Genomic DNA, 7500 nt, shown 5'->3' on the forward strand with positions numbered 1-7500 from the left:
GACTTTACCGTCCGGTTTCCCCCGAACGTATATTCATTATGTAGATGGGGTATTGTATTGACCATTAGTGCTAATAACATCCGCATTACCAAAACAAACAGGTAATCAACAACAACCCCTGTTCCTCCCCCCGCCCCCCTGCTCCCCCACCCCCCTGGCTGCCACCTCCACCTGCTGTGATTAATCGACGCAAACGCAAACTCCTCGCACTCTGGGGATTTCTCTCCTGGTAGAATTAATCACTGGAAGGGGAATGGGGAAGAGGAAAGAGAAGGAGAAAGGAGGAAGGGGGAAGAAGAAGGAGAAGGGGGAAGGAGAAGGGGAAGGGGAAGAGGAGGAAGGGGGAAAGAGGAAGGGGAAAAGAAGGGGAAGAGGAAGGGGGAAAGAGGAAGGAGAAGGAGGGAAGGGGGAGAGGGAAAGGAAGGAAGGGGAAGGGCGCGGAAGGGGAAGGCAGAAGGAGGAAGGGGAAAGAAGGGAAGAGGGAAGGGAAGAGGGAAGGAGAAAGGAGGAAGGGGAAAGGAGGGAAGGAGGAAGGGGATGAGGAAGGAGACAGAAGGGGGAAAGAGGAAGGGGAAGGGAATAGGGAATGGGGAAGGAAGGAGGAGGAAAGGGGTAGGAGGAGAAGAAGGGGATAGAGGAGTAGGGAAGGAGGAGGAAGGGGGAGGAAATGAGGGGACGTGGCAAAGGAAGAAGGAGAAGGGGAAGGAAAAGGGGAGAAGGGGAAGAGGGAAAGGAAAGGAGGAGGGAAGGGGGAAAGGAGGAAGGAAAGTGGACAAGGAAAAGAAAATAGAAATGAGAAGGAGAAAGAAGAGGGCGAGAGGAGATGTAAACGGGTCAAGTGAAAGAGGAGGGAAATAGGAAATGTGAAGGAAAGGGGGAGAGGGGTGTGTGTGGGAAGAGAAGGGGAAAAATAAGGGGAATAGGGGACTTGAGAAGAAATGAAAGAGGGCAAAAGGAAGGAGGTGGAAGAGGAGTCAGTAGAGTGAAAAGAAATGAATAAATGGGAGGAAGGAAGGGGAATAGAACCGAAGGCGGAGAAGAGGAAACAAGTCTGGAAGAAGAAAGTGGAGGGCGGAAAGGAAAAAGGAGGAAGAAAATGGGCTAGGGAAGGAGAAAGGGGACGCCCATGATAGATAGATCGGGAACTTCGAAAGGGGGGGGGAGGGGAAGCTCAAATAAGCGACAGGACGAGGGGAAGGAAGGTGTTTGTCGATAGAGACTAGGGTTCCTTACCCCCCAAAGAGCCCACTAAATCCCTTCCATCGCATTCCTCAGCCCAGGAACCCTTCCGCCCGCTCTCTCTGGATGTCATTCCGAGGCTCCTTAATCATAAGCGTCGGTAGCTCTTGCTCGTTAGACCGACGACACGAACGATGTCGGGATGTCGGTTTGTCGGTGTGTCGGCGCTGGCAATCGGCATGCGTGTGGCAAGGGGAATGGTGTGATTGGAAGTGCATTGCGACGTGTGGAAATCACTTGACGCGGAGAAAGGGGGCGAATGCAATAACTTAGCACAATAAATGCCAATGAAGTCGAGGTGAGGAAGCACGAGCGGACACGCCTGGATGAAGGAAGCGCCGACGGAAGGTGTTAGAAAGAGCGTGAAGGTGAACGATTCAGACGTTGTGAGGAAAGGGAATATGTGGGGAGGTGAAAGCGAGGAACGAGAGATCGAAGATGAAGAGGGAAAGGTGTATGAACGCACACGCACACACACACACACACACACACACACACACACACACACACACACACACACACACACACACACACACACACACACACACACATTCCACACATTACACAACTCAGCAGAGGCGATGCACGTGAGACAAGACGCTGGCTCCGATAGGCCTACGAACATCGAGTGCAGAGCAAAGGAGAGGGAAACGAGCCCTTGTTCGCCCCCTTCGTTGCCCTTAACTGATTACAAGACAAAGAAATGAAGCGGCGCTGCTGACGAGGGGATAAGTGGGAGGAATTTGAAGTGGGTAGAGGAAGAGGGGAGAGGGAAAGAGAAAGGGAGTAGATGGAGAACAAAAAAGGAGGAGGGGGGAGAAGAGGAGGAAGAGAAGTGGAGGGAAAGGGGAGACGAGAATGGGAAAAAGGAAGCAAAGGGATTAGGAGGATGGTTATACTGATAATAGTGATAAAAAGAAAAGTACAAGTAGTGGTAATAATGATAACAAAGGGATTAGGAGGATGGTTATACTGATCATAGTGATAAAAAGAAAAGTACAAGTAGTGGTAATAACGATAACAATGATAATGATAATGGTGATGATAATAATAATAATGATAACAAGAAGCACACAAAGAACTCTTGCCTCCCCTAAGGTAATAGGCTCACTGATACAATAAAAATATTCACACATGAAGAATCACATTAAAATCACCTCTTTCTCAAGTACAATGGTGATTGCGCTTCCCTATCTCGCAATGCTAATAAATCCTTAAAAAAAAATCTGGATCCCCATCTTAGATGCCATTACATTTTGGTGGTGATCAAAATTTAATGACATCTAATTTAGGCTAAGACACACCTGTGGTAAAGTAAATGCTAAATAGCTATTCATAAGTTGTTGAGTTATCCTGCTAACCAACTAACTAAAACACTAACCATCGCTATCAAAAACATAACCTTGGAGGCAATAACATTGATAAAGAAAATAATAATAAAGTGATAAGGGTAATAAAGATAATGATAATGAAAGATAAGAACAATACCAATGTCAATAACTATAACTATATCAACAGCACTTGCAGCAACAACAACAACAATAATATTAATGATTATAATAATAATAATGATAATGATTATCACAGTGAAGATAAAAGTCAAATTTATGATAATGATAATGACGAGAATGGTTATGATAATGATATGATTAAAATGGTAATAAGAAAAATAGTTATAATATTGATAACAATAATGATAATCTGAAAACAAGTAACTAAAGGGAAAGAAAAAGACCAAATATTTAAGGGAAAGAAAGAAAAAGACAAATAAACATAGAACAATAGTTATATCAAAATGTAATGAAAATACAAGTAGGAAACGTAGAACACCTGTGCTGACCATGACACTTGGCTAACTGCTGTTGTGAAAAAGGAGTTCTCATTTATGATTCTGGGAAGCGTTCATGACGGGTTTACATATATATATATATATATATATATATATATATATATATATATATATATATATATATATATATATATATATAATATAAATATAAATATATATATATAATATAAATATATATATATATATATATATATATATATATATATATATATATATATATATATATATATATATATATATATACACACACACACACACACACACACACACACACACACACACACACACACACACACACACACACACACACATATACACACACACACATATACACACACATATACACACACACATATATATATACACATATATATATATATATATACATGTACACACACACACACACACACACACACACACACACACACACACACACACACACACACACACATATATGTATGTATTTGCATATATATATGTATATGTATATATGTATATATATACATATGTATACATAGATACATATAAATATACATACATGCATACATAAATATATATATATATATATATATGTATATATATATATATATATATATATATATATATATATATATGCATATATGTATATATATACATATACACACACACACATATATGTATATATACATGTATGTATATATATATATATATATATATATATATATATATATATATATATATATATATATATGATATATATATATAGAGAGAGAGAGAGAGAAAGAGAAAGAGAAAGAAAGAGAGAAAGAGAGAGAGAAAGAGAGAGAGAAAGAGAGAGAGAAAGAGAGAGAGAGAGAGAGACAGGCAGAGGCTAAGACAGACAGACAGACTGACAGATATAAAGAGAAAACCAATTAAAGGCAAGAGAGACTGAACCCAAACCAAGGATCCCCCCCCTGTGGAGGGAAAATTTGTAAAGCAGAAAGATTTTTATTGGAAATACAGCTGAGTCATGATTAGAGGGAATAGATGTGGATAAGGACGATCTTCCATGGATGGATGAAAGGCGAGGAGAGGAGAGGAAAGGAGAGAAAGAAAGAGAGGTGAGGAGAAGAAAGGAGAGAAGAGGCAAGGAGAGAGAGGAGAGGTGAGGAGGAGAGAGGAGAGGAGAGGAGAAGAGAGGGAGGGTGAGGTAAGGAGAAGAGAGGAGAAGAGGGAGAGAGGAGAGGAGATGAGAGGAGAGGAGAGGTGAGGGAGAGAGGGTGAGGGAGGAGAGGGAGAGGACAGGTGAGGAGAGAGAGAGGAGAGAGGGAGGGAGAGAAGAGAAGAGGAGGAAGAGGAGAGAGAAGAGAGATGAGAGGTGAGCAGAGGTGAGGAGAGGAAAGGAAAGGTAGGATGAGAAGGGAGGAGGAAGAAAGAACAGGAAGAGGAAGTCGAATAAGAGAAAGAGGACGAAGGAGATGATGAAGAAATGAAAAAGAGGAAAATGAAGAAAAAATAAAAAAGAAGAAGAACGAGAAGAATGAGTAGGAGGAGCATGAGGAGAAGAGGGAAAAGAAGGAGGAAGCGAGGAGAGGGTAATAGAAGTCTTCGATTATTGGATGGGGAGGAAGGAGGGAAGAAAATGAAGGACATGGGGGCGGGGGAGGGTGGGGTTGGGAATGGAAGAGGAAAGCGTAAGAACAGAAGGAAAGAAACGGGAGTGGAGGAAGAGTGGAAGGAGGAGGAGGAGGAAGCGAAAAATAAATTTGAAAGAGCATAGCGTTAGGAAGGGGAAACAAAGAGGAAGAGAAGGGGAAGAAAAAAAAAGAGAAGAGAAAAGAGATTACCAAGGAAAACAAGAAAAAAAAATACTAGAAAAAAATGATAAAAAAAGGAAAGAGTAAACCAACTTTCGTAAAGAAAAAGAAAAAGAAAAAAAGAAAAAAGTGGAGAGCGATGGATGGCGAAGGAGGAGGCTACAAAAGTTCAATTGTACAGGATCCCACTCACAAGCATGAACTATTGCATCGCTGGAATGCTATTTGGGCAGGGAGGGGAGGGGGGAGGGGGACCGGGGAGAGGGGGAAGGAACCGGGGAGAGGGGGAGTGGACCGGGGAGAGGGAGAGAGGGAGTGAGGGCGGGGGGGAAGGGGTCCTAGAAAACGCTGGAGGGAGGGAGAGGGGGGTACGCTGGAGATGGATGGGGAGGGTGGGTTGAGGGGAACGGGAGGGGGGGAGGTTCTTGAAGATGCTAGAGATGGGAGGGGAGAGGGAGGGGTTCTGAAGACGATGGAGAGGAAGGGAGAGGGAGAGGGGGAAGGGGTTCTTGAAGACGATGGAAGGGAGAGGAAGGAGGGCCTTAAAGACCTGGAGGGAAAGGGAGAGTGGGAGGAGGGAGGGGGAGGGGTTCTGGAAGACGCTGGAGGGGAACAGTCTAAGGAAGTGGGTTTTAAAAAGAAAAATGTGTATGGTAGAAACGTGGGATGTTTTTATAAGAAAAAAGGGGGTGGGGGGCAGAGGGAGAGAGAGGGGAGAGAGGGGCGAGAGGGAGAGGGAGAGCGAGATGGAGGAGGGGAAAGGAAGGGATAGGGAAAGAGGAGAAGGGAGAGGGGAAAGACAAGAAAAGGGGAAGGTAGAGGGAAAGCGAGAAGGAGAGAGAGAGAGGTACAGAGAAACAGAGAGATAGATTAACAGATAAACGGTTAAAAGATAGGTAGATTGACAGAAAGACCGATCAATAGATGGATAATTAGACAGATAGACAGATCGATAAATAGACAGAGAAATGGATAAAGCAAATATACAGAAAGATATAGCAGGATAGAGCGAGTAGAAGAGATAAAAAAGGTTAGAATAGGCGTCCGCATTTCTGGCAGAAGGCCAACGAGGAGGAGGAGGAGGAGGAGGAGGAGGAGGAGGAGGAGGAGGAGGAGGAGGAGGAGGAGGAGGAGGAGGAGGAGGAGGAGGAGGAGGAGGAGGAGGGAGGGAGGAGAGGAGGAGGAGGAAGGAGGAGGAGGAGGAGGGAGGCGGAGGAGGAGGAGGAGGAGGAGGAGGAGGAGGAGGAGGAGGAGGAGAGGAGAGGAAGAGGAGAGGAAGGGAAGGAAGAGGGAAAGGGAGAGGGAAGAGGAAGAAGAGGCAGAGGAAGAGGAAGAGGAAGAAGAGGGAGAGGAAGCGGAAGAGGAAGAAGGAGAGGAAGCGGAAGAGGAAGAGGAAGAAGAGAAGAGGAAGGGAAGGGGAATAGGAAGGGTGTAGGTAGTGGAAGAGGAAGATGACGATGAGGATGATGAGGATGAGAAGGACGAGGTGGCAAGGACGAGGATGGGGAGGAGGAGAAGAAGAAAAGAAAAGGAAAAAGAAAAAAGAAATATGAGGAAGAAAAAGAAAAAGAAGAAAGAAAAATCTTAGAAAAAAAGTAAAAAAAAAAGAAAAGAAAAAAAGAATAAATATAAAAAGAAGAAGGAAGAAGAAGAAGAAGAGCAGGAAGAAGAGAAGAGGAAGAAGAGGTAGGGTGTGTCTTCCGCGGATATCTGTTGGGAAGCCGTGATTGAGGCCTGGCAGGATGTGGGTCACAGCAGAGGAGGGAAAAGGAGGGGGGTAGGTGAAGGAAGATGAATATTGGAAATAGATAGGGAGATGGAGATGGATAGGAAGAGGGAGAGGGAGGGGTGAGGGAGGAAAATAGAAAGGGAAAGGGAGGAGGGAGCGGGGAGGGCGGGAGAAAAAGAGTGGGAGGAGAAGGAGAAAGAGGGAGGAGGAAGGAGAGGGAGGAGAGGAGGAGAGGGAGGAGAGAGGAGAGGAGAGAGAGGAGAGAGAGAGAGAGAGGAGGAGAGAGAAGGAGAGAGAGAAAGGAGAGAGAGGGAGAGGGAGGAGAGAGGGAGAGGGAGAGGGAGAGGGAGAGGGAGGAAGGAGAAGGAGAAGGAGAGGAGAGAGGGAGGAGAAGAGGGAGAGGGAGAGGGAGAGAGAGAGAGAGAGAGAGAGAGAGAGAGAGAGAGAGAGAGAGAGAGAGAGAGAGAGAGAAGAGAAAGAGAGAGAGAAGAAAGAAGAAAGAAAGAAAAGAAAGAAGAAAAAGAAAAAGAAAGAAAGAAAGAGAAAGAGAAGAGAAGAAAGAGATAAAGAAAGAGAGAGAAAAGAAAGAGAAAGAGAGAGAGAGAGAGAGAGAGAGAGAGAGAGAGAGAGAGAGAGAGAGAGAGAGAGAGAGGAAGAGAGACAAAGAGAAAGAGAGACAAAGAGAAGGAGAGAGTGAAGGAGAGGGCTAAGTAGAGGGAGAGGAGGAGAGGTGGGAAAGGGAGAGCGAATAAGGACAAGTTGATAAGGGAAAGAGCGAGAGGGAGAGCGAAAGTGAGAGCATCTTTAAAATTTCTTTACATATATCTAGTGATTAAAGAAACGATTAAAAACAATGCCAATCTGGTCGAATATCAGCGTGTCTCTAAATCGCAGCGCAAAATTAC

Source organism: Penaeus vannamei, chromosome 30, assembly GCF_042767895.1.
Source record: "Penaeus vannamei isolate JL-2024 chromosome 30, ASM4276789v1, whole genome shotgun sequence".
Taxonomy (NCBI): domain Eukaryota; kingdom Metazoa; phylum Arthropoda; class Malacostraca; order Decapoda; family Penaeidae; genus Penaeus; species Penaeus vannamei.